The following is a 6,000-nucleotide window of genomic DNA, read 5'->3' as shown; positions in this document are numbered from 1 at the left end:
ACTGTACTGACAGTGGAACCCACAGAGTACTTAGAATACAAGATTAAGTATGCAATTAACTTTTTATAGAGGGAGAATCATACACGCAATTAAATCAAATGGATTGGACGTGACTCTATTATTCTCCAACGGCAACCGGCAAATTTCCTCCCGCGGGCCGGAGTAGGTTTCTCGGTTTGCATGCGGGTTTAACGGAGGGGTTTGATGGAGGCGAGGAGGCGTGTTCAGCCGGGCGTGCAGTGGACGGTGCAGTACTATTCGATTTGACAACTACAACTAGTATATTATAAAAAAAAGAAGAGTGGTAGAGATAGAGATATGAATAGAGACTAGGGAGGAGCGCCATCTACTGCTTTGTGGGCTACTCCTGCGCTCCATTCGGCGGCTACAACGTCCCCTACAGCCACTCCCTCCTGCGCTCCATTCGGCGGGCGCTGTTGAAATTTGGGGAGCGCACTCTCGCGACTGCTAGCAGCGACGACTACACCGACGATGACTTCTTCCCCGACCTCGGCAACCTCTTCCTCAACGACATGGGCGACAACCTCGCCAATGGTGCTGCTCCCGTTGCACCGTATGTGTTTCTGTCCTTCCTGTTCGAAATCGTGGTAGAATTCATGTTTCTAGTCTGTGTCCTAGATTCGATCTGTTCATCTACTATGCTAGTCCTCGTGATTAGTTTAATCTTTGTTATAGCCGTCATGATTTATTTTGTAGTAAATCTCGTAGTAACTTGCTCATATATTCAACTGGTGGAACGTCCCCTACAGCCACTCCCGTTTCATGGACGTCCTGGTCGATACCTCCAAGGAGCCCTTCATCTACTGCTATGAGTGCCCGGTGCCATTTTGGTGCTCGCCGGCGGACATCGGGCATCACCTGACGCAGGCGTGCGGCGATCACTACTGGCCCTTGGCGAAGAACATCAAGTACGAGACGTGCTACCCGTTCACCGTGCCGGAGTCCCTGGAGGATTAGCGTCGCCTGCTAGTCTCGGAGGAGGACGGCAGCGTCTTCCTCTTGATCGTGGTCACCGGCGAGGCCCGCGCAGGCCTCCGCCACATCTCTGTAGTGTGCGTCAGGGGCGACGCCGCTGACGCTGACACTGACATGAGGCCGATGTACGGGTGCGTTCTCACTATTACTACCCCTCGGAGGTACGTGGGTGGCGACACTCGCTACGCCAAGCATACTTGGACTCTGCCGAGCTGGGACTTTCCCGCTGATGTGGACATGGAAGACGCACGGTGTTATTTGACCCCCAACAATGTGCACGGGGACTCCAAGGAGGTTCACCTAGACATCTGCATTCTCAAGTTAAATGTTGATCATTAGTCTTCGCTCAATGTAATCCGCTGTCTAAGCATGTGGAGACTTCCATGCATGATCTTGCTCTATTGGAGTATCGCACATGAATAAAAGTGTATCCATTTATGGTTTAGTCTAGAATCTTCCATGTATGAATTTTTACTATAGTCCTGGTGAAAGACTTATGATGAACCATTTCTTACATATCCTCTGCCCCCTTCCAAGTCATCCCGATTTAATCCCTCCATCTAGGTGTATAAGGGCATGGTTAATACTTAAATAGTATAGCCAACTGTTGACTATAAGAAAGTGCCATGTCATCTTTAGCCAACATGTATAACAATGGATACTCAAAAACTAATTCTTGAAGATCATTTCCTGCAAAGCACAATAAGAGTTATTTCTTCACAAGTTTTGGATGCGGGTTGAACAGTTGAACGCTTTTGTTTGCAAAAGATACTTTTTTATCTATTTCACCCAGATGTTTGTGAGCTCTAGAGATGAAATAATATCCGAACAAACCTATCGATACCCGTTACACATGAGATGACCCCCACATCCTTTGTCAAAATAAACAACTCCCCGATCAATGCATTTCACTCTTCCGTGCAACGCATGGGCACCTTACTATAGATTAGTACGACAAAAAATTGAACTAACATTATATATAGTACAATAAATTATGATGCATGTCACCTAAAATTATATCATTGAAAACTATGTTCAAATACGAATCCAACGATATTATTTTTGTTGACATGCACTAACATTTTGTCAGTTAAATCTTCAGTCAAATTCAATGGGGGATAAACCACGACCGATGTAGTAGTACTAGTGTAGAGGGCAGCGCTGCACGGGAGTCTCACCTCTCACCCCGCTCGTGGCGCGGCAGTAAAGCCGTCATATCACAAAACCCAACCACTCCCAGTAATAAGTGGCCTGGTAAAATAAACGGACAAGCAACCATCACATCCCTCCGTCTTTTTTTGCATTTCATCTCTTTGCATTTACTTTCTCCGGTTCATCTCGCACACTCGATCCCTAGCTACTACTCCTAGTATCCCTAGCTACTACTCCTAGGGCCAGTTCTTTTGGCGGCTTCACCAGCTTTTCCCATAAGACTAGTCACAGTGGAGAGTAACATTAAGGCGCCTCACTCATTTATTTGGGCTTCTAAACTACTACTAGTAGTACCTTCGTCCTGGTTTATTCCTCACCGTTGTAATTTGTGCTAAATTTTGACCAAAGATTTAACTGATAAAATGTTAGTGCATGTGACATGCACTAACATTTCATTAGTTAAATTTATGATCAAAATTTGACACATATTACAATGGGGACCAATAAACCAGGACAGAGGTAGTAGTTATGGGATTTCTAATCTAGAAGCCTAAAAGAACTGGCCCCTAGTACTCCTACTAGTAGTAGTACTCAAGTTGGAATTCCAATTGAACGGCACAACTTGTTAGGCAAAAAATTCGATACAGGGTGTAGGAAGCGGTTTGGGAATTTGCATGCCTTTCCAACCAGTGAGATACTCCGTACAAAGTACGACAGAGAAATAACCACAGAGAAGGAAGCTAAAAGTAAACAATCAAACGAGCATTTTTGCATTTGTTTTGCATTGAATCGTTTCACAAGCTTGACTAGTGCTGTTTTTCTACTTTTACAAAAACCGCATCGTAATGTTAAAATGTGCATTTGCACGTACATAAGTAATAGTAGTACTCCATCCGTCTAGGTGTATAAGTCTTCCCTCCTTCTTGGTCACGGTGCACAACCAAACATGACTTATTGACCTGGACGGAGGGAGTAGCACAGTCTGCAAGCATATATCGAGAGAGACATGTAGTGCGATAGTATATAGTAAAGTTTGTGCTATAGGCACGTACTTGCAAAATGCGTACGAATACACAAGGTTTCCAAACTTTCCCTTTTACATACTTAATTAAGGACGCAAAAAATTCCTGAACGTTCGGGATTTATCATTTGCGTCCCAAAACTAATGAGATCGCCTTATGAAACAAAAATTGTACTCCTCCTAAAAGCCACGGCGCTCGCAGGAGCACTTGCGGCGCGCCACGAGTGCCCTGGTGCGCGGCCGTTTCCCAGCGCGCCGACACAACGCCTCTTCCTCAGCCTCGCAACTCGTGATAACCCACAAGTATAGGGGATCGCAACAGTTTTCGAGGGTAGAGTATTCAACCCAAATTTATTGATTCGACACAAGGGGAGCCAAAGAATATTCTCAAGTATTAGCAGTTGAGTTGTCAATTCAACCACACCTGGATAACTTAGTATCTGCAGCAAAGTATTTAGTAGCAAAGTAATATGGAAGTAACGGTAACGGTAGCAAAAGTAATATTTTTGGGTTTTGTAGTGATTGTAACAGTAGCAACGGAAAAGTAAATAAGCGAAGAACTGTATATGAAAGCTCGTAGGCATTGGATCGGTGATGGAGAATTATGCCGGATGCGGTTCATCATGTAACAGTCATAACATAGGGTGACACAGAACTAGCTCCAATTCATCAATGTAATGTAGGCATGTATTCCGAATATAGTCATACGTGCTTATGAAAAAGAACTTGCATGACATCTTTTGTCCTACCCTCCCGTGGCAGCGGGGTGCTATTGGAAACTAAGGGATATTAAGGCCTCCTTTTAATAGAGTACCGGACCAAAGCATTAACACTTAGTGAATACATGAACTCCTCAAACTACGGTCATCACCGGGAGTGCTCCCGATTATTGTCACTTCGGGGTTGCAGGATAATAACACATAGTAGGTGACTATTGACTTGCAAGATAGGATCAAGAACTCACATATATTCATGAAACCATAATAGGTTCAGATCTGAATTCATGGCACTCGGGCCCTAGTGACAAGCATTAAGCATAGCAAAGTCATAGCAACATCAATCTCAAAACATAGTGGATACTAGGGATCAAACCCTAACAAAACTAACTCGATTACATGATAGATCTCATCCAACCCATCACCGTCTAGCAAGCCTACGATGAAATTACTCACGCACGGCGGTGAGCATCATGAAATCGGTGATGGAGGATGGTTGATGATGACGATGGCGACGGATTCCCCTCTCCGGAGCCCCGAACGGACTCCAGATCAGCCCTCCCGAGAGGTTTTAGGGCTTGGCGGCGGCTCCGTATCGTAAAACGCGATGAATCCTTCTCTCTGATTTTTTCTCCCCGAAAGTGAATATATGGAGTTGGAGTTGAGGTCGGTGGAGCGTCAGGGGGCCTACGAGGTAGGGGGCGCGCCCAGGGGGGCAGGCGCGCCCCCCACCCTCGTGGATAGGGTGTGGGCCCCCTGACGTGGATTTTTCTTCCAGTATTTTTAATATTTCCCAAAAGATGTTCCGTGGAGTTTCAGGTCATTCCGAGAACTTTTGTTTCTGCACATAAATAACACCATGGAAAGTCTGCTGAAAATAGCGTCAGTCCGGGTTAGTTCCATTCAAATCATGCAATTTAGAGTCCAAAACAAGGGCAAAAGTGTTTGAAAAAGTAGATATGACAGAGACGTATCAACTCCCCCAAGCTTAAACCTTTGCTTGTCCTCAAGAAATTCAGTTGATAAACTGAAAGTGATAAAGAAAAACTTTTACAAACTCTATTTGCTCTTGTTGTTGTAAATATGTAAAGCCAGCATTCAAGTTTTCAGCAAAGATTATGACTAACCACATTCACAATAACTCTTAGGTCTCATGTTTACTCATATCAATGGCATAATCAACTAGCGAGACATAATAATAAATCTCGGATGACAACACTTTCTCAAAACAATCATGATATAATATAACAGGATGGTATCTCGCTAGCCCTTTTTGAGACCGCAAAACATAAATGCAGAGCACCTTTAAAGATCAAGGACTGACTAGACATTGTAGTTCATGGTAAAAGAGATCCAGTCATACTCATACCCAACATAGATTAATAGTAATGGATGCAAATGACAGCAACGCTCTCCAGCTAGTGCTTTTTAATAAGAGGGTGATGACTCAACATAAAAGTAAATAGATAGGCCCTTCGCAAAGGGAAGCAGGGATTTGTAGAGGTGCCAGAGCTCGGTTTTTGAAATAGAGATAAATAATATTTTGAGCGGCACACTTTCATTGTCAACATAACAACCAAGAGATGGCGATATCTTCCATGCTACACACATTATAGGCGGTTCTCAAACAGAATGGTAAAGTTTATACTCCCCCTCCACCAACAAGCATCCATCCATGGCTTGCTCGAAACAACGAGTGCCTCCAACTAGCAACAGTCCCAGGGGGAGTTTTGTTTGCAATTATTTTGATTTGATTTGCATAAAGCATGGGACTGTGCATCCCGGTGACCAGCCATTTTCTCGTGAGTGAGGAGCGGAGTCCACTCCTCTTGAGAATAACCCGGCTAGCATGGAAGATACGGACAACCCTAGTTGATACATGAGCTATTCGAGCATACAAAACAGAATTTAATTTGAAGGTTTAGAGTTTGGCACATACAAATTTACTTGGAACGGCAGGTAGATACCGCATATAGGAAGGTATAGTGGACTCATATGGAATAACTTTGGGGTTTAAGGGATTGGATGCACAAGCAGTATTCCCGCTTAGTACAAGTGAAGGCTAGCAACAGACTGGGAAGCGACCAACTAGAGAGCGACAACAGTCATGAACAT

This window comes from Triticum aestivum, chromosome 7D, assembly GCF_018294505.1.
Source record: "Triticum aestivum cultivar Chinese Spring chromosome 7D, IWGSC CS RefSeq v2.1, whole genome shotgun sequence".
NCBI lineage: Eukaryota > Viridiplantae > Streptophyta > Magnoliopsida > Poales > Poaceae > Triticum > Triticum aestivum.
This window is presented reverse-complemented; position numbering follows the sequence as displayed.